The sequence below is a fragment of the Camelus bactrianus genome, chromosome 18 (genome assembly GCF_048773025.1).
Source record: "Camelus bactrianus isolate YW-2024 breed Bactrian camel chromosome 18, ASM4877302v1, whole genome shotgun sequence".
Taxonomy (NCBI): Eukaryota; Metazoa; Chordata; class Mammalia; order Artiodactyla; family Camelidae; genus Camelus; species Camelus bactrianus.
In genome coordinates, this window is record NC_133556.1 from 34,408,045 (window position 1) to 34,430,322 (window position 22,278).

Consider the following 22,278-nt stretch of genomic DNA (forward strand, 5'->3'; position numbering starts at 1 on the left):
GTGCATGAAGTCCTGGGTTCCATCCCCAGTGCTTCTGTTAAGGGAAAAAAATTAAAACAAAAATAAAATAAAGGGGGGAGGGTATAGCTTAGTGGTAGAGTGCATGCCTAGCGTGCATGAGGTCCTGGGTTTAATCCCCAGTACCTCCATTAAAACAAACAAACAAACAAATAAACCTAGCTACCTACCCCCCAAAATAAACTAGTTAACAATAAAAATAAAATATAAAAACTAAAATTAAAAAGATACATTAAATCTTTTTTTAATGGGGGAAAAAAAAAGAGCCTGTTCTGCAAACCCATATTTGCCCTCCCCAGGCTGGCCTCTGGTCTCCTCCCACTTCTGGGTGAGGTGACGTCATCACAGCCCTCTGTCCCATCAACTGTGTCTCACGTCCCTGCCCAGCACCTGGCCCTCCGTCCCGCCCTGAGGGTTTGCAGATGGATTCAACTACTGATTATTTCTCTTTGGTGAGATGTGCCCTTCACTGGTCCCGCTGTAACATCCCCAAGCCTGTACTAACAGCATCCTATTTGCCAAAATAAAATTATTCTCTTTTGCATGATGGTCCACTTTTCATGTGGGAGGTTCTGAAGGCTGATGGCAGATGTAGGATGGAGGTGGCATCGAACCTCCCTCTCCAGCTGTAAGGAACCCATTTGGGAAGGCAAAGTTCATCAACATGGGGATATGTGGGAGCAAACACAAAGGGGGACCTGAGCCCAGATTCTAAGGCAAGTGGAGGCCTTAGGGCAAGTGAGGGACACAGGCAAGGGCAGAACAGGAGGTAGGTGAACAACGTGGCAGAGATGCAGAGGCAGGCACACCTGTGTGGGGTGGGGGGGTGAGCGGCGGTTGGCCAGGAGGGTGGGGTCAGGTTACCGGAGCTTTCACACCGTCAAGTCTGGACCTTTCAGGGAGGGCCCTCCCCCCCACCCCCCGCCACAGGTTCTGTTTCATTAACCAGCAGCCCAAGAGTGACGTGAAAAACCCCCAAAGTTTTCAACTCCTGCCAAGGACAATTCCGATTCTAAAAATAAGCCTCAAAACCTTACCAGGAGAAACCAACCACGGCAGAAGCCACCCAACAACTCCCCGTCAGTATAAACACACATCAAAGGCCCGACGGCCCAGAGCCAAGCGTTCCTCTTCCCAAATCAAGTCGAAACACAGCGAAAACACAAGTCTCATAACTTCTGGTGTTGCTTCATTCTGACCCATGCCCTTTTTCAATATCCCTCCCCCAAAAGTCTCTTATTAATCATTTTCTAAAATGATCCCATATTTCTCTCTGCCTTCTTAAAGTGTGCAAAAAAAAAAAAATAAACAAGAAAATGCATGCGTCGGCATCTTCTGGTTCTGTGATGCCCCAGGCTGCCGGCAGCCCCCATCCCACCCCTCCCTTTGCTGCTTCAAAGCTTCCGAGGACCAGGAAACCAGAACCCAGCGTGTAAGAACTCTGTAAAGTCAGAGTTACTAGTTTCCTTGGGTGCCTCCCATAAGGAAAGTAAACAAGCCCTGGCATTTGTCTTGGTTATAAATGTGTGTGTTATTTGAGAGTCTCATATTTGCTTAATTCCTCAATTCTGGCTGTATTCCAGGTAACCAAGGGTACTGTAACTGTCATGCTTTTGAAAAATCAGAGAACCCTCTCGTCTTTAGCAAGACTTAAGGTGAGAACAGAGTGGTAAACGTTTACCCACTGCAGTCTTGTCAGGCTGGCCCGCCTGCCTGGCCTATCCCACACACTCCCAGCCCTCGATGACATACGCCTTCCTCCTGCATCCTAATTGCTTCCTGTCTGCAAATTAGATACTGTTTCCCTAACTGGACCGGATTATACCCCTCCAGGGGAAGGGCTGTGTTCCACGTTTCTCTGGATTCCCCACAGAGCTTTGGGAAAGCAGCGCAGACTACCTCCTTGCAGAGCTGGGATTTCACGGGGATACAGAGCACAGGCAGCCAATGTACGACGGGGTCTACAATGCAGGATCTTTAGAGAAGAGCTGCCTCAAAGCAAGCCAGCTCTCTGTTTCTGACCCCAGCCCTACCGGGACAGCCAAGGCTGAGCCCCAGGAGCTGGGCAGTGCCCAAGAGCGCCACGATCCTTCTGCACCCCTCTCTGAGCCGCCAGGCCCTGCCTTCTCAGATCCCCCTCTCCCTTCCTGACGCCTCACAACAGGCCGGTACTCGGGGCCTGAGCCTGGGCACCTGGGACTGCTTCTTCCCGTGGGGCTGTCTGGGTCTCACTCCTGACCCTGGTTGTGGGGCCCTGCTAGACACTGTGCCCAGTGGCTGTCAGGTGTGTCCGGGGTTGGGGGCTGTCCTGGCTGCCTGTTCTCTGCAGGACTCCAAGCCCCACCAGCCCACCCCCCGCACATCAGCCACTCTGTTTCTCATAAATGGCAAGCCTTCTCGCCTCTGATGATGGACTCAATAAAAAGCACTGGACGAAAAAAAAAAAGTATTTTGGGACAGTGGTTTTCTTTCTTCCAGTTTGAGATATAACTGACTTACAGCACTGTGTAAGTTTTTAAGGTGTACACAGTGGAAGAATTTGACTCACATCCATCATGGAGTGATTACCACAACAGGTTTAGTGAACAGCCACCCTCTCACGGATACAGCATTAAAGAAATAGAAATAAAATTCTTCTCCCTGCAGTGAGAACTCTTAGGATGACTCTCTTAATAACTTCTATTTATAACGTACAGCAGTGTTATCTTTGTCATGTTGTAGTTTACATCCCCACTACTTATTAATTTATATTTTATATTTATATTAATTTATAACTGGAGATGGAGACGTGTGTATTTTTTAAATAAAGAAGAAAAGATAGACAACATTGTAAAATGACTATAACTCAATAAAAAAAAATGTTAAAAAAAAAGAAGAAAAGACAGGTCTTCCTTACAGAAGAATTCCAAATATGTGTAGAAGCCCCTACCTCTAGGAGGCAAAGCTTGATCCCTCCCCTCCCTCTCTTGGGCGTGGGCTGGATTTAGTATCCTGCTTCTAAATAGTCTAGGAAAAGAGAAAAAGAGTCACTACAACAGAGAAACCTGGCAAACACCACCTAACCTAGAGATGACGGTTAACATTACTAGCGATGATGTCACGCGAGTATCACGCACCCCCCCCCGATGTGATGTGAAAGGCACTTCATCTCTGTGGCATTCCTCCCCAAAATCCATAACCCCACTGGAATCATGAGAAAAACATCATACAGATCCAATGTGAGGGAAATTCTAGCAAGTCTCTGCCCAGGACTCTCCGGAAACAGTCATGAAAAACAAGGAGAGAATGAGAAACTGGAGGAGACCAGAGGAGACTGGGAGATGGGGCGATTAAATTCCTGGGTGAGACCTTGGAACAGAAAAAGGGACATCAGCGAAAACACTGAACTCCAGATAAAGTCCTAGAGTGTGGTTAATCGCGAGGCACCCATGTCAGTTTCCTAGTTGGACAAATGTACTGTGGGGATGACGTAAAGTATTGATGTGGGGCGGGGGTGCTGGGTGAAAGGTAAATGGGAACTCTGTACTAACTGCTACTTCCTGCAAGTCTAAAATTAAACTATAAGATGAACTGGAGCAGGCAAGCCTCACCCAAAAGCATTCGAGTTCATAAATTTCTTAAAGGTTTATTACTTTTTCTAAGAATTTTTTTTTTCTAAAGTGTATTCTGGTTAAGTGGGAAAGATTAAGTGGAGGCAGAGGTGATGATCAGGGTTTCTGTTATTTATCATTAAGGATGAATGAATGGATTGATGGATGGATGGACAGATACACTGACTGGCTGGCTGATTGATTGACTGATAGATATCCCCAAATTTAAGCAAATAGGCCTCAAAGTTTAATGAAATCTTCAAACCTCCTCTCAACTAAATGCACATTAATGCCCTGCCACAAATCGGTATCCCCTCCCTTAAGATATAGATTTCAAAACTCTCACAAAGCGGTTTTAACCCTAAATAGGTGATAAAAATACATCTTCCTGCTGGGTACAGAACAGTTTTCTAGATCAACACACAAAGGGGCAAGGCCTTCAGAGAGAAGATAAAGCAGCTTTTTCACCACCAACTTAATCCTCTAAAATCAGTTCTTTCAGGAAGGGAAAAAAAAAAAGAATAGTCAATTCCACTCCCCACCCCCCACCATCCGGCCCCAGCAAAGAATCCCGCTCTGAGAATATGTGCATCACAGAAATGACCCCAGGAAAAAAGGCATTCCTTCTGCAAAAGGACACACATGCAAATATCAGGTCTCCTAAGAAAATAACCAAGTCTGTACACAAGGTGGAGAACCAGCTGGGGAGGCCAAATTGATCTTGTCTTTTATGGTCTCTGGAGAAAAATTTTCTTTACGATAATGTGAACGTAAGTGAAAATTGTTACAAAAACCCTCAGGAACTCTCTGACTTCCACATTTATTAAATCAAGTATTGCTCAAAATTCTTAAACAAAGGGCCACTGGCATTAATCTTTAAAATACAAAGATTCGTGATGGGGGGGTATAGCTCAGTGGTGGAGTGTGTGCTTAGTATGCACAAGGTCCTGGGTTCAATTCCTGGTACCGCTGTTAAAAAAAATAAATAAATAAGAACCTAATTACCTCCCCCTCAATAAATAATGAAAGTAAATTAAAATGTGGTATTACTTTTAAAAATACAGATTCTGCAATGCTATTTGTTGTAATGGAATCTAACCTGTAAATGGCACCAGAAAATGTCCCAGAAGAATGGTATTTCTTACACTCTACATTAATAAGAAGGAAGAATTTAAAGAAAAGGGGAAATTGGGATCCCCAATCCTCTTTGGAAAAGGAGATGAGAAATTACACTCTGGTTCTTAGGCTAATGGACCCCAGATAAGTTCAGATTCGGTGTACCTCATTTAAAAATACAGAAGCCCACAGTGAAAGGTTTCAGAGAAATGTTTTCAAATTCCATCTTCTGAATTCAGCCTGTTTCTGTAGCGTGATATGTTCCACAAGTCAAAGATACAGTTACTACAGTCTGAGAACCAGGTTCAAATATGGCCTATCTACAAATTACAGTGATTTGTGGAATGGAAAATGCTTTCACTGGGGAGCTGGGCTGCTCCCCCAGAATCAGAGAGGGCAATTTTCCCCTGGATGCTTGGTGAAACCACATCCCCAGTTTCCAAACGAATGAGTTTTTGATGAAACAGCACAATGAGAACATTAATAGCATTGCATCAAGAGACTGAGTTATATGTACCCTGATTATAACTTCATTTAAAAAAAAAAAGAAAAGAAAAAAGAAAAAAAAAAAAAAAAAAAAAAAACCCAGGCATCAGGACACAAGATGAAGCTGCCAAATAAGGAAAATTGATGGCAGCTGTTTCGTTCACAGGGTGAGATTATCCCTGATATTCTTTATCTTCCATGCTCTCAGTTAATACTGCTATTTTTTACGTAACTTTTAAAAATTCAATGCATCCTCTATGAATAACCTTCCTGGACTCAAGGCGAAGGCAAGTCAATGCTAAGCTCTTAAATTTACCCCAGGAACGCTATCACTTTTAAAACTCGATGAACAAAGTAGCTTAAACTCTCCATCTGTATTTTCTCTTAAGTTAACACCCCAAAAGAAGAAAGTGCCTCTGGCTTTAAGGATCCTGGTGAATTAACTTCCTACCTACTAGAGGTGAACAGGGAATTATCACACAGACACCCTTAATATTTCCTTTCTTCTGTCCATGCCTTACACTCTACGAAATTACACACAGTTCTTCTTACTGATATACCTGTAGCCAAGGGGCAACTCTATTAGCTACAAAAGTGTTACCTGACTGCCCAGAGTGCCAATGCAGGTTCAGACAATAAGACGAAATTGTGAGGACCCAGGAAAGTACCATAGAGCTCAAACGTTAAGATAACACCAGTGAAGTTCGGAACAGGCCACAGGCAGCCAAATGGGCGCCAAAGACATCGTAAAAATGTCCGTACAGAAGAAAGGTAGGGTTAAGGAGGCCTATTTGCATGATGAGATGGACCACCTCGCCTTCTGGGCTATTTTCATTACAGTAAAAGCACAGACAAATAGAAGACCGCTGCAGTGCCAAGACTCTAGGACTTCCTGGATCTCATTTTCCCACCGTCACTGTAGCTGGGGTGGATTCATCTTCAGTGGGAGAAGTTTAAGTCCCTGATGTGCATCAGCCCATTCTGAGCGTGGCACCTTCGCTCGTGGGGATGGTTAATGGCAACAAAGCAGGCACTTTCTTCTTGAAAATGAACTTGGGCTGGAAATTCCTACCAGCTCCTTGGATCTCAGTGGTTCCCCTTTTACTGTCCTCAACCCTGGGCTAGTCTGTGCCTCCTCCGAAGCTTTGCTGAGCTCTTCTGCTCATTGGAAGTGTTGCCCACCCAGTCCTCATGTCCTGGCTCCTACATGTTCTAAGGCCTCTGCTTTTCTATTGAACTTTCCTTAACGAAAGTTCCTGGCCCTCGGCTCACACCTCCCTCCTCTCCACTTCTTTCAATCCTTCCAGAGTCACAAGGGCATTGGTGAGCACTGGCTTTTCACCTGTGTGTGTTTCCATTTTCCACTCACAGCATAAACCTCTCAGGACCAGGAACCATTTCTTCTGTGTCCTTTTTAAAGGGTAGGGTAGGGGGGAGGGTACAGGTCAGTAATAGAACACATGCTTAGCATGCAGGAGGTCCTGGGTTCAAGCCCCAGTACATCCATTTTAAAAAGTAAATAAATAAACCTAATTACCTCCTCCCCTCCCCCCCAAAAAATTTAAAAAAATAAAAATTAAAGCCAAAGGTAGCACTTTCTTTTCCTGCAGCCATCCAGTAAGAGCAACTGAAGGCACAGAGGGAAGTTTACTGGCCAAAGATAGTGAATGACTTCAATTTATTATTTTAGAGGCTTAAGAAATCGATCCTCCATCTCAGCTCAATCACCAAAACACTTAATCCATGAAAACATTACAACAAGGACATTTTTACAAATGTGAATAAGAGCATCTATTATTCATGCCTTAAAGTAACAGGAAAGGGGGAAGATGGGCCTCTCCCACTCTCCCATCGTAAATCTACAATAAATGTTTCTTACAGAGGCTGGTGCACACTGAAATCCCAGAGCAAGGACAGGCTGAGAGGTAGGCCAAGTGCAGCATGGGTGTTATTCTATGCCAGGTGGAGCAAGTCACCTGCTCTCTGGAGTCTGAGCCAACTATGATAAAACCAAACATGCTGGTAGAGTCCCAGATACTAGCTCATGCCTTTACCCAGCATCCAGGTTACTCCTATTTTCAGAGCCACCCAGAGAAGGCTAGGGGTGGGGGCAGGAAGGTAAGGGAGGCAGTCAAGCACACACTAATGCAAACCACGTCTTTCCTAAAAGGGCCCCAGGGGAACCTCAGGACCAACCTGCGTACCAGACAGCCCCTGAACCAGCACCAGGTCACCAGGCCAAAGGAAGGGATTTATCCCCCTTGGGAAGATGGACAGGAGAGTCTACTCTGATAGGTTAAGATGGAAGGCCCTGTGGCTTCCAGAAACTGGATTTCCCAGACACTGAAGCTCAATCCAACAGGCAATGACATCAGCCCAGCTGATGTCCCTGGAATGCATGGCCCTTGCAGAATACACCCATTTCCCCATCATCTCCTCTCCCTGACCCTGACCAAGGGTTTCTGGCCCAACACCGACACTGACACTTAGATCCACAGTGACCGGGAAAGCTGAGGGGAAGAGGCCAACCTGCCCAGCTTGGCAGGGAGGGGCGATGTCCACCTCTGCCCCAGGTTTCCTGGCCTGTGCCACTGGCATCCATCCTGCCCAGGCAGTGCAGGGGGTCCAAGCCCACCTTTGCGCTCACAGAGCGTGAGTCTTACCTCTACCCCTCGGGGGGTGGGGAGTTGCCAGGGCCCCGGCTTCCTTCGCTCTATGTCCTGCATTTTCACCTCTCGGGGGCTCCCTAAGCCCTCGGGTGTCCACACAGACACCCGCTGAGAGTGGTCCGGGATCCTGCGTAGAACCCTCAGAGGCAGGAGGAAAACACAGAGGCCGTGGCCCCTAGTCGAATTTCTGGGACCAGCGTCCGGAAATACGTTGGGCTTTTTTGTTTGGTTGGTTTGGTTTCGGAATCCCCGGGTGATGATCCTGGAAATCTCAACTTTGAGATCGTAACCACTAGAACGAGTCGCGACTTTCCTGAAAAGCCTCGAGGAGTCCTCTCCGGGGAAGGGGCCCCGCGAGCAGAAAGGGGCGCGCTTTCAGGCTGGGGTTGGGAGGATCGGCCCACTTGGGGGAGCAGGAACGGAACCCAGCCTGTCTCACGGCGAGAACAAGCGCCGTAAGGCTGGAAACACGGTCTCGCTGGCCCCGCACAGAAGATTGCGGCGGGACCCCGACGCCCTCTGGCACCCCCGCTTCGACCCCCGAGACCCGCCGGGGTTCCCGGCCGCCACGACTCTCGCGGAGCCCGGAGCAGGTGTTTCAGCCTTACGGACCCCGCTCCCCACCGCCGGGCCTGGGCGCCCCTCATCCTCGCCCCGGCCGCTGCGCCCCTTATCCGCGCCCCCCACCCGCGCGCCAGCCGGCAGCCCGCGCCGCACTCACCGCCGCCCTCGCCGCCAGTCGAGCCGGGAGGTCTGAGCTGGCCGCGCAGGCGGGCGGGCGGGCTGGCGGGCAGCGGGGAGGAGCGCCCGGCCGCGGGGGCGGGGGCTCGGCCCGCCGGGGCGGGGCTCTGCGGCTCAGGCTTCCGGCTTCTCCCCGCCTCCGCGGCGGCGGGGACCCGCGCCCTGCCACCCGCTGGGGTCGTCGCCCTCGCCCTGAGACCTAGCCAGAGACCTGCGACTCTCCGTCTTCTGCCCTACTCCTCCGTCCCTCCGATCTCCCAGTGTCTTCAGAATACCCGAGATTACACCCCAGATCTCTCTCAGTCCCTCGGACCCCCAGTTTCAGCTGAGGCTCCTCGCGCTGACCTCGGAGCCCCCCTACTTGCCACATCCTTCTGTCTCCCTCTTCGGATTCTGCCCCTGCACTTCGATCCCCGCCCTATGCCCGGCCGTCCCTGAACCTCCCCTCCTGATTTCCAGCCCCTGCTCTCCCCAACTCCCCTGAGTCCCCCATCTCTGGCATTCCTTCTCCTTCCCGACCCTGGGACAACTAGGACCACCACCCTCGAATCGCACATCCTGCGCAGAGGGATCTGGCGCTACTTACCCTGTGGAGGGCCGCCCTTCTCCCCCTGTAACTCAATTCTGTACATTCAGACGCATCCAGGCAGCCAAAAGATACAATGTGTGCAAGAGTTTGGGCAAGTTACCCACTCTCTGTGGGCCTCAGTTTCCCGTCTGGAAAATAGGCATAACAGTGCCTATCTCATAAGATCTACAGAGAATTAGCAGAGCTAATGCAGGCAAAGGGTTTAGCACAGATTGTGTTACATACAACCTATCTGCTGTTTTACTAATTTGTATGCCCCCAGGGTGGCCTGCGGTTCCTAGGTGTTCTTACTGCATCACCGAAAGCTCTGGAAATCAGTAACTACTGTTTCAACACCCATCAACCCTCTGCCCCTAAATAAGTGCTGCCTGCCTGTCTGATAAGAGTCCCCCTCTGTCTGCTAAGTAGTAACAGCAGCCCTGATCCAGCTGGACCCTCTGGGAAGTCATTACAGGGCACTGATGAGCTGACGTGGCTTTGGGAGTACAGAGTCCCGGAAAATGGGCTGAGCGCTGATGTAGCTATCCAGAAAAATGTCACCTGGGTGGAGAGCCTAAGACCCCGCCCCCCTTGTGGAGTCATAGACCTGGATCCCAGAACTCCTCTGGCGGTGTAATCTGCCTCCCCCCACCCACCCCTCCTTTACACTGAGACCCAGACTGAGAGGTCCCACAGCAAACTGTCCCCTTCTTCCCTGCCCAAAGCTCTCACCACCTTTCACCACGCGGACCCAGCTACCAACAGCAGTGGAGGTATTACTCAATTAAAGGAGATTTCCAAGTCCTTGCCAGCATGAGATCTTGCCAGGCAGATATTCTTAACGAGGCCACTCTTTTTTTGTTTTAAAACAATGGCGAAAGCTGGATTATGCTCAGCCTCTACTGTTCTGCAGTCTCAAAGTGGGCGATGTCCTGATGTCCTGACATTAATCCAGAGTCTCACAGACCATCGATAGCAAGACACGAGCCCTACAGAAAAACTGTCAGAGCAAATGTTCAAGAACCAGCCCTGTGTAAATGCTTGCCTGCCTGCCTGCCTGCCTGCCTTCCTCCCTCTCCCTCACCCCCTTCTTTCCTTCTTCCTTTTATTGAGGGAAAAGCAATCATACACACCTGAATTGCCTTCTGTTTTTGTTATCCCATCTTCATTCATTTTTCTCCCCCAACTGCCGAGCCACAGCACGGGCTGGCTTTGTTTTTCCATCTGTCCTAAACACTTACTACAGCTGTGATTTTGTGATTATTTATGGGGAGAACTGTAAAACCATAACCCTTTTTTTAATCCCTGAAAAAAACACAGAGTTGTCATTTCCAACCAGTGCTTCCAAGAAGGGAAGAAAATTAAATATCAGTCAGAAGACCATTTCAATATATACAGGAAAATCCAACACTTTTTCACAATATAAAAACACTCAACAAACTAGAAATAAAAGGACACTTCCACAACCTGGTAAAGGGCATAAATGAAAAGCGCACAGCAAACATCATCCTCCATGGAGAAACGTGGGATGCTTTCCCCCCTGAGATCCAGTACCGCAAGGATGTCTGCTTTTGCCATTTCTATTCAACATTGTACTAGAGGATCTAGCCAAGGCAATTAGGCAAGAAAAAGAAATAAAAACATCCAGATTGGAAAGGAAGAAGTAAAACTATATTTGCCGATGACATCATCTTATATGTAGAAAATCCTAAGGAATGCACAAAAAACTTCGCACAAATAAATAAGTCTGTAAGATGGCAGGATACTAGAACAATATACAAAAATCAGTTGCATTTCTGTACACTAGCAAGAAACAATACAAAAACTGAAATGCAGAAAACAGTTTAATTAAGGAAGTTTAAGGCTCCCACACTGAAAACTACAAAACATTGCTAAAGGAAATTAAAGGAGACCCAAATAAATGGAAGGACATTCACATGGTATATTGGAGTTATATCAGAGAAATAAAACCAGAAGGAGATAGATACCTAGATATAGACAGAGACGAAACTCTTGGACAGGGGCTGAGGCTCTAATCCATAGATGGAAATCTTCTGGGAAACCTCAGTTTTGCTCTTAAGGCCTTTCAACTAATTGCATGAGGCCCAAACATCCGAAATAATCTCCTTTACTTAAAGTCAACTTGTAGAAGTTTATCAGGTCTACAAAATACCTTCACAGAAACACCTAGATTCACATTTACTTGAATAACTGGGTACTATATAGCCTAGCCAAGTTGACATATAAAACTAATCATGACTCATGGCGGTACTCCCTAAACTGACGTACGGATCCACTGTAATCCCAACTGCCTTTTTGGCAGAAATGGACAAGCTGACACTAAAATTCATATGGAACTGCAAGGGACTCTGAACAAGCAAAACAATTTTGAAAAAGAACAAAGTTGGAGGACTTGACACCTCTCAATTTCAAAAATGACTGCAGTCATCAAAGCATGTGATATGGGCATAAGATTAGACATATAAGCCAATGAAATAAAATTGGGAGTCTAAATATAAACCCTTACATCTGTGGGCAGTGAATTTTTGAGAAAGGTATTAAGAATATTCCATGGGAAAAGAGTCATTCTTTACAACAAGTGGTGCTGGAACAACTGGATATCCAGAGGCAAAAGAATGAGGCTGGACCCCTACTTCACACCATATACAAGAATTAACTCAAAATGGGAAAACTATACCACTCTTAGAAGGAAACAAAATTGTAAATACTCATGATCTTGGATTAGGCAATGGTTTCTTAAATATAACACCAAAAGCACAAGCAAGAAAAGGGAAAAACAGATAAATTGAATGTCATAAAATTAAAAACCTTTGTGCATCAAAGGACACTGCAGGCAGACCTCAGGTGTGTTAAGGGTTCAGTTGCAGGCCACCATAATAAAGTGAATATTGCAATAAAGTGAGTCACATTAGTTTCTTAGTTTCCCAGTGAATATAAAAGTTACGTTTACACTGTACATAGTCTGTTGTGTGTGACAGCATTATGTCTAAAAAAAGTACATACCTTAATTTTAAAATACTTTATTGCTAAAAATTGCTAACCATCATCTGGGTCTTCAGCGAGTCATAGTAGTAACAGCAAAGATCACTGATCACAGATCGCCATAACAAATATTACAGTAATGAAAAAGTTTGCAACATTGCAGGAATTACCAACATGTGACAGAGGGACATGAAGTAAGCAAATGCTGTTACGAAAATGGCTTCTGTAGACTTGTGTGATGCACAGTGGCCACAAACCTTCAATTTGTAAAAAAAAGAAAAAAAATGCATTATATGCAAAGCGCAATAAAGCAAAGCACAACAAAACAAGGTCTGCCTGTATCAAGAGAGTGAAAAGACAATCCACAGAATGGGAGGAAAGATTTGCAAATCATACATTTGATCAGGGTCTAGGATCCAGAGTTTATAAAAAACCCTTACAAGTCAACAACAGAAGGACAAACAACTCAGTTTTTTAAATGGGCACCGAGATGGTGAAAAAATTCTGGAGAAAGGCAAACCTATGGAGCCAGTAAAAAGATCAGTGGTTCCCAGGGACTGGGATAGGGGGTGGTGACTGGGGGTCAGGGTGAGATGAATAGGCAGAGCACAGAGGAATTTTAGGGCAGTGAAAATGCTCTGTATGATATTTTGATGGGTACATGTCATTATACATCAGTCCAAATCCATAGAATATACAACATCAAGAGTGAACCCTAATAGAAACTATGGACGTTGGTGATGATGATGTGTCAGTGTAGGTTCATCAGCTGTAACAAATGTACCTCTCTGGGGGGAATGTTGACAATGTGGGAGGCTGTGCATTTGTGGGGACAGGGAGTACATGGGAGCTTTCTATACCTTCCTCTTCAGTTTACTGTAAACCTAAAACTGCTTTAAAAAAATAGTCTTATAAAAAAAGTTCTGAAGGGATAAATCTGGGAGGTTGAGATTTGCAAATGATAACCAATATATGTATAAAAATAGATTAAACAAACTTCTTCTGTATAGCATAGGGAGTTATATTCAATATCTTGTAATAACCTTTAATGAAAAAGTATGAAAATGAATATATGTGTGTGTATATATATATATGTATGACTGGGGCATTATGCTGTACACCAGAAATCGACACATTGTAACTGACTATACTTCAATTTAAAAAAAAGTTCTGGATATGGATAGTGGCAGTAATTGCACAATATTGTGACTGTAATTAATGCCACTGAACTGTACATTTAAAAATGGTTGAAATGATCAATTTTATGTTATGTATATTTTACCACACACAAAAATTTAAGTTAAACCAAAAACTGGCAAAGGGCTTGAGTAGGCATTTCTGCAAAGAAGATATACAAACTCCAATAAACACATGAAAAGATGATCAACATCATTAGTCATGAAGGAGATGCAGATCAAAATCACAATGAGAAAACACTTTATATCCACTATGGTAGTCATAAAAAATTTTTTTAATAGAAAGTAACAAGTGTTGGGGAGGATGTGAAGAAATCGAAACTCTGATACATTGCTGGTGGGAAAGTAAAATGATTCATTCACTGTTCCACCCCTAGGTATGTCCGCAAAAGAAATGAAAAGAGGTATTCAAACAAAAATTGGTACAAGAATGTTTATAGCAGCATTATTCACAATAGACAAAGGGTGGAAATAACTCAAACGTCCATCAACTGATGAATGGACAAACCAAATGTGGTACCTCCTCATGATGGAATATTAGGTCATAAAAAGGAGGGAAGCGCTGATACAGGCTACCATGTGGATGAACCCTGAAAATACTACGCTACGTGAAAGAAGCCAGTCCCAAAAGGTCTCACATAATAATATTTCATTTATATGAAATTTCAAGATTAGGAAAACCTATAGATACAGAAAGCTGATTAGGGGTTGTCAGGGGCTGGAAGAGGTAGGGAGTGAGAAGTGACTGCTAATGGGTTTCTTTTGGGGGTGCTAAAGACATTCTGGAAGTTGATGGTGATGGACAATATTTTGAATGTCCCAAATGCCACTGAATTGTAGTGTTTAAAATGGTTAGAAATGTTAAATTTTATATTGTATGAATTTTAACTCCATTAAAAAAAAAACTAAACCCAGCATCTCACGTAGTCTGTGTGAAGACATAGCGAGGGTGGGGAGCCACACGGTTTTACGTGACATCTGTGACGATTTCACTTCCCGCTGAAGGCTTTGCAGCTGTGTTCTAACCCGAAAGGGCCCAGGACCAGATCTGGGAAGTGGACACACATACCCCAACATCCCTGGCATCACACGGACCAGACAGAAAGGGAAGACTTCCTTCGGGTGTATTCTGAAACTTCAGCGGCCAGGGGGGAAAAGCAGGTTGCCTCAAAGAATGTAGATTACGATCTCATTTTTTGTTAAAAAGAAAAAAAAGTGCACACACATACACCTGGAAAAAAGTCTTCACATGTTTTTCAGGGATAAAGCATGTGATGAGTAGATGTCTGTGAGTGAAGCAAATTCAGGATTTTTTTCTTCTCCTTTTGCTACTTTCCATTTTCGAACATTTTAAGAACGTACACAAATTGCTGGTTTCAAAAAAAAAGAATTGTCAAAAAAAAAAGGAACCCAGTCGCCAGAAACAGCTTCCACTGACTGGTCTGTGTTAGTCATAACAATGAATTCTCGTAACTCATGTTTCCATAACACCTTTTCCATTTCCAAAACATGTTTCCCACACAGCACACGATTCATCCTTGCAAAAGCCCTGTGCGGTCGCGATTCTGACTGCTGAGTTCTGCAGATGGGGGAACTGAGGCTGGACGCAGGAGAGGCCCTCCAAGTGCCCAGATCCTGGCTCACTGCCCTTGCCCCAGCTCTGGTCCTGGCTCAGGCCTTTGCTTCTGTTGCAGCCAAGATGGAGCTGAAATGGGGTGAATTCAGGGGCAGAGGGAGAGGCCTCCGTGGAGTTGCCAGATGTAGCAAATAAAAACACAAGACACTCAGTTCAATTTGAATTTCAGATAAACAGCAAGTAATTGTTTCCTATAAGTATGTCCTGAATGTTGCAGATTTGTAATGTATTCTCAAGATTGCACAAAACATACCCAAACTAAAAAAATAAAATAAAATAAATCATTCATTGTTTTTCTAAACTTCACGTTGAACTGGGCGTTTTTCTATTCTATCTGGCAATGATACTTGCCTGGTCGGCTTCTGGCCAAAGCGATGGCCACAGACAGACAGACAGTGGCCCAGGTAGAGGCCTCAGTGAGCTCCCTGGACTCTGTAATTACATGGGTCAGCCTTTCCGCTGGAGATGTGGGAGACCGTCCCAGAACTGGCTGGGCCTCTGTCTTCAGCAGGCCCAGGAGAAGTAGCAGGTGGGGCCTTTCCTGGCCTGCCCAGAGTAAGAACTTGGTTACCCGCTTTGGGGGCTCCATACACTACAGGGGAAAATGTGTCCTCAGGAGGAGAGGCCTGACCCCCCCCCCACCTCAGTAACGCCACCTAAATGACATGCTGTGTGCCTGCGATTCTATTTAACAAGATATACCCTGACCACAGCAATTGGCAAAGGATGCAGAATGAACTCCAGAGCAGAAGGGATGGTGAGGGTAATGGTGATAGGAAACGCTAACCCCTGTGGGTGCTAGATACTGGACAAAGCACTTTTACATCCATTACATCATCTTTGCTTTATCAAAACCCTCCTGTTTTACAGATGAGGGAACTGAGGCCCAGAGAAGTTAAGTAACAAGCCCCAAGTCACACAGCAAGACAATGCCTGGAGATGGGATTTGAACCAGGTCCAGTTGACTCCTGAGGCTGTCACATAGTTTTTTCACTTCCTCAGCTGATTGTCCTGGGTACCAGGGTTGTCCCAGGGGCTAGGGCTGGGGTAACAAAGCAAAGGGCAGAGTCCCAACTCCCCTGGAGTTTATGATCTGGTTGGGAGCAAGAGCTAGATGATGAATCAATCCTGAGTACCCTGTGACTTTGCAGTTGTCACTAGCTCTTTCTTATTGTTGTAACTTCCAGGAAACAAATGAGCTTCATTCTCTAGTATCCATTCCACAGCCCTGGGTAGGGAGGAGGGTCCGTGTGGGTAGAACAAGAATCCTGGAATCATATTTTTTTAACACACAGTCACATGGTGCTCTCAACAACCCTATAGAGGAAGTATTACCATCGTGACTTTACAGACGTCACAACTGAGGCCCAGATTGGTTTAACCAAGTTGCCAAAGGTCACACAGCTAGGAGTGGTAGCCGTGGCATTTCAACCCAGGCTGCCTGGCTCCAAGTCTGTGGTTAGTCACCATGCTGTGGAGAGCTTCTTGGACCTTCGAGCCTTCTAGATCACCCAGACCTGTGTCTTCTAGGCTGTTGAACCTCATAGCCTTTCCCTCCAATGTAGTCTCCTACAGAGCTGCAACCCACAAAATAGAACAAGAAGTTCTATGTGAGTTGAAGCCAGCCCCTGCCCTCCCCAGTCTGAAAGGGAACAGCCTGTGAACTTCCCCTAGTCCAGCCAAGTTTCTCCATGCAGTTTCCTCCCCTCGACTGGGGCACCCACAGAGGCCCTCTGCCACTTTCCTTTTTTTTTTTTTTTTTTGGTATTGCGATATCATCGACATATAACATGACATTAGTTTCAAGATGTACAACATAATGATTCCACTTTTGTATATATTGCAAAGTGATCGCCACAGTCTGTCTAGTTACCTGCCATCACCACACATGGTTATAAATCTTTTCTTCCTTGTGATGACAGCTTTTAAGGTCTACTCTTCTAGCAACTTTGAAATATACGGTGCCATGTTATTAACTATAGGCCCCAAGCTGTACATCACACCCCCACAGCTTATATATTTTACAACGGGAAGTTTGTACCTTTGGACCCCCTTCATCCATTTCACCCCCCAGCCCCCAACTCTCCACTTCTGGGAACCATCAACCTGTTCTATTTGTCTATGAGTTTGGTGTTTTTCGATTTGGGGGTTTTTTTTGTATTTTGTTTTCTTCAAATTCCACCGATGAGTGAGATCATATGGTAGTTGCCTTTCCTGGTCTGACTGTTCACAGAAGCCCTCCATCTCTTTCTCCATTGTGCCCCGAACACCGGTACCACTTTCCAACACAATGTTCGAAGGGACTTCCTCCTGGGATTTTCTCTCTGCATGTCAGGGCTGGACTGTTTCTGCGTTTCCTGGAATTTGAACCTGAACACCAGTGTTGGTCCATCAGTTCAAGGATGGTCTCTTTTCCAGCCAGAAGGAGAAGTGCAGGCCAGTGGCTATGCCCATGGGTCCTGGAAGCCTGAAACTGCCCAACTTCCAGAGGGTCGGACCAGGGCTGGGGGATCAGGAGGTGGGCAGCCAGGCCTCCTCTGTTTGAGGAAATGGGCAGATGTCCATCAGTGGTGATGACTTCAAGTTTGCCATGAGGCCTAGGCCCAAGTTCCCTTCTTGGCTCCTTCCCAGTGTCAGGGCCTCAGCCAGCCTATCCTTCCAGACTCTCTGCTTTCTCAGCTGTCCTGACATCTCCCAGGGAGGCTGTGGCAATGAGATGAACTCACAAAGAGCAGCAGCATGGCACCCCCTGGCACGTGGGAAGGCCTCAGATGTTCATAGCTGTTGGTTGTAAGTGGTGAGTCGCCGCTGTTTCTAAGCTCCCTTTCCACCAAAACCAAATACCCACAAGACCGTGTCTCTGGAATCACTGTTATGATCAGTTAGCTGCCTCAGCCACACAGGCCTCCCTGCTGTTCCAGCACTGTCCTGCCTCAGGGCCTTTGCACTGGCTGTGTCCACCATCTGGACCACAGACTCCATCCCCCCATAGGTATCCACATGGCTTGCTCCCTATTTTAAGCCTCTGCTTAAACGTCACCTTCTCAACCAGGCCCACCCTGACCACCTGTAATCTGAAATTAGAGCCCCCTCTCTCACCCTATTGACAGCACCCCGACTCTTCTGTAACACTTACTACCTTCTAATTAGCGACATCATGCTTACTATTCCAAATAGATTATGTGCCGTTCACTGATGGGTCCCCGGTGTCCAGCACAAGCCTGGTGCTGGAATAAAGAGAAGGCAGTCTGGAGGGGAAGGGGGAGCACCCTGACGTCCCTGCACATCCTCTGCTTCCCCTTTCTGCACCCCGCCCCCAAGCACCAGCAGCCCTGAGGCCCCCCACCTGGGAGCATCCTCAGGAGGCCTTGTTTTGGGAGCGTTTCCATGAAAAAGGCAAATGACACCGCTTCCCCTTCCACCCACCCTTCCGAGATGGAGATTGTCTCCCCCCCCCCATCCTGCACCTGCCTGGCCCCCCTCCTCTCCTCCCCCTTCTTGAGCCACTGAAATGAGACACTGAAATGTGGAAGAAACACTTGCAAAATCCCCAGGAAGGGGCTACTAAGGTTTCTCCTCCCTCCTTGGCTAGTCAGAGCCAAGGCTAAGTGTTCGTTACCAGACCTACATCATTCCAAACCAAAAATACTCTCTTAACAAAACCATATTTTCTTAAGAAATCGTGACCATTTACTACGTGCCAAATGCAATAGGAGACACTTTTACGTGCATCAACTTGTTTAATCTTTGTGACAACCCATCACTCTTAATAATAACAATAATCATAATAAACGCATAGCCAAGCATCAACCTAGCATATGTATTAACTCATTTAATCCTTGCAAGAGCCCTAGGGGTTAGGCACTATTATTTCCCCCATTTTACGGATGAGGAAATTGAGACACAGAGGAGTTAAGTAACTTACCCAAGGTCACACACTAGTTAGTGTGAGGCCAAGATCAGAATCCAGACAGGTTCTTTCTAAAGTCCATGTGCTTACCCATTATTCTACCCTGTTTCCCCGAGTAGAAGTTCTAAACCCCATTTTGTAAATGACGAAGCAACCAAGACCCAAGGTTTTTTTCCCATTTGTAAGTGTCAGAACCAGGATTTGAGGCTAAGATAGGACTGCAAATAAAGCACTCATTCTAATTCACTGCTGCTGTGAGGTCCCAGTCCAACTCGCGAACCTGGGAACTCACTGGCCAAGTCACACGATATAAAAAGCCAAGGACCCCAGGAATGGAAGAGCTTTGGAATCCAGGCTGAATAGGGTCCCCTCCTCCAAAGCCCTCAAGTGACAAAAGAGGAAGCGAAGGAGGATAAAGGAGAAGTGAATTGGGACCCGCTTCATTTCAAAAACCCACATGTGTATTTCTCAGCATCAGCAGTTTGTGAAACAAAATAAAAGCAAAATCTTGGGTGGTCATCAGGCGTAGGGGGCCCTGAGTGAGCAAAGGGTCCTCTGCACCTCCAGAAACACACCTCAACGAACCTCCCACCCCTAGGCCATTGCCCGTAGCAAACACAATGTTTGAGAGGCACTGGCTCCCTGACCTGAACTGACCTCACTGATGTCCTGGCAGCTGTGCGCGGAGAGGGTATCCCCCCAAATCTCGCCGGTGACAGCCCAACGTGGAGACAATGCAAATGGCTCTTAAGAAGGAGCTGGACAAACACCTTGTGAAGAACCACCCAGTAAGTTCCTCTGCTGCCATTAAGGAGGAGGAAATAGCCTTGTGTGTCTGTTTACAGAAAGCAGGCTACAGAATGATCAAGTGCAAGAAGCAAGTCGTAGGACAAGAAGTAGAGAACACTGACGGGGACCCTGTGTATTATTAATGTCTACAGCAGTGGGTTCACTGACGGTCACACCATGCAGTGGGATGTGAAACCGTTTGACTGGCTTAAGACCAGCCACCTTTTTTTTTTAAAGGAAATGAGATGGAATGGAATGGAACGGAATGGAACAGAACAGAATAGAACAGAACAGACAACCCCCGATGGCATTCCTTATAATATATATCATTGCATAAAACTTCTGTTCTAGTTATATTCCAGTGTCCATGTGTACTGGGTTACAAGGCAAAATCTGTTTTTTTAACTGTGGCTCAGAGCTAGGAAAAAAAAGTTTGCAAACCCCTGATACCGAACATATCTCAAAGAAAGGACCCAAACAGCCAAGAGAGGCTCCCTCTGAAGAGAAGGGGAGGCAGGCAGGAGCTTTATTTTATACAATTCTATACTACTTGGTTTTTTTCTTTTTTTTTTTAACAATGAGCATGTATTGCTTTTGCAATAAAATAAAGACCTTTTTAAACCTTTTAGTGAAAATAAACATCCCTGCCTCGGTCTCCAGGAAAGAGGCAGTGCTGTTGGAGCTGTCAACAAGTTTTTGATGTGAAAAAGACCAAATCCCAACCCCGAGGGGCTCTGCCTCCCAGGAGGCTACAAGGGCCTCCCTGGTTTTTTTCCACACATCCTCCTCCTCCCCTCCAGAAAGCCGCAGGATCATCCAAAAAGGAAACACGCCTTCAGATGTCAGTCTCCACTTTTGAAAATGGAACAGGCGTCCCAGATTTAAGGCTGAATTGGCGGACAGGACCGTGGGCATGCGGCTGCCAGCTGGGGAGCGAGGCTGGAACCCTCCTCGCCACACACAGGCTGGTTTTCCTGCCATTTAAAGTAATCGGACAATATCATAGACTGTTAGGAAAATCAACAGACCTCCCCCCTCAACCTGACTGCCATCCTCGCATTGTGTATTCAGCTTAGTGTTATATCATCAGTATTTTCCATGTTGAGAAAGAGCTCTCAAAACTCCTTTTTCAAAATGCCTACTAAAGAATCCAAGGGGTTACAACATACATGTCACGTCCAATGATTCCTATGACAGAGTCTCAGCAGAAGACATCACCAGGCACTCAGTCTTCTTTTTTTAGGATTAGTTCCTTTGGGCAAATTTCCAGAAGTGTGATCCCTGGAAAGGAAAGCAGAGACCTTTCCAGGCCCCTGAAACACTCTGCCAAACTGCTTTCCAAAAGGGCTGGGACCCACGCTTTTTTAAGGAGCTGCCAGCTGGGGTGATTAAGTCACCACCACCTCCGACTTCTGACAACTTCTGACACGAATCATCTGTGACCCAGGCGCCCTGTGTCAGGAAGAGAGAGGGCAATGCAGGGAAGACAGAGACCTCATCTCCTGGTGTAGGAACCGGCCAGGGCCTGAGCCACAGCAGAACGGACCCTCGCCCTGGGCAGGCCTTGAGGACTCCAGATGGCAGGGAGGGCATCCCTAATTCTCCTTCTAAAGCAGATCAGGTTGGGAGGGTCCCCGGAGAAAGAGAGCCAGGCGTGGCTTTCTTGACATAAGAGAAGCCATTTTTAGTCTAAGCCATTTTGTGATCTAAGCCTGGTCACAAGACTTGCCCTTGAACAGGTATCAGTAATTAATGACCTAAAGGGAAAAAATGAGGAATGCAGGAACAAAGGAAAAGCAATCAAGAAACCATAGATAAAACAGAGTCCTAGCTCCTCCTCAAGGAATATACATAACAATCTGATACAGTCTTTGAGCTCTGCAGGAATGGAGGACCCCACCCAGGTGGAGAACAGAATGATGATGTTGACCCTCATCACTTCAATCAACTAAAGCTTGGACTCTGTTGAATTTGGCCCCAATTCTATTTTGAATTCTCTGCTCTAGCCCCTTCATGAATATGCACATACCCTTAGCTTAAAACCTCCCTAGTTTTGCTGTTGGGGAGACACTGCTTTGAACATCCCTGGTGTTCTCCTCACCTGCAAGTAATAAATCCTTCCTTCTCCCGATCTATTGGGTATCTACTGGCTCGACATCCACCAAGGGGTAAAACCCAGTTTTCAGGTAACACTCCCACAGTGGAAGCCTAGAACCCAAGCCCTCAGCATCCCGAGGCCAGGGCTGGGGAATGGACTCCGCCTGTAGTCTGTGAACATGAAGAATGTGGTCCAGAGCGCGTTACGTTGGTGGCTTAGTCAGGTCAGGCTGCCGTAACAGAGCACCACAGTGGTGACTTACGAACAATGCACGTTGATTTCTCACAGTTCTGGAGGCTGGGAAGTTCAAGATTCAGGCACCAGTAGATTCTGTGGTGAGAATCCACCTCTCAGGACATAGATGACTACCTTCAACCTGTGTCCTCACATGGTGGAAGGGGCAAGGTTGCTCTCTGGGGGGGGTCTCTTCCGTAAGGGCACTAATCTCATGCATGAGG

At 46.3% G+C, this 22,278-nt stretch overlaps 1 protein-coding gene across 1 annotated transcript in view; it reads right to left on the reverse strand.

Annotated features, from left to right (window-relative positions):
• The window catches only part of LITAF (lipopolysaccharide induced TNF factor), a 29,953-nt gene extending 21,201 nt beyond the window's left edge, over window positions 1–8,752 (reverse strand). Inside the window, exon 1 of the mRNA XM_074346806.1 lies at window positions 8,601–8,752. The gene's annotated coding sequence lies outside the window, so the exon portion shown is untranslated. The remainder of the gene's footprint in view (window positions 1–8,600) is intronic.
• Between the last annotated feature and the right edge of the window lie 13,526 nt (window positions 8,753–22,278).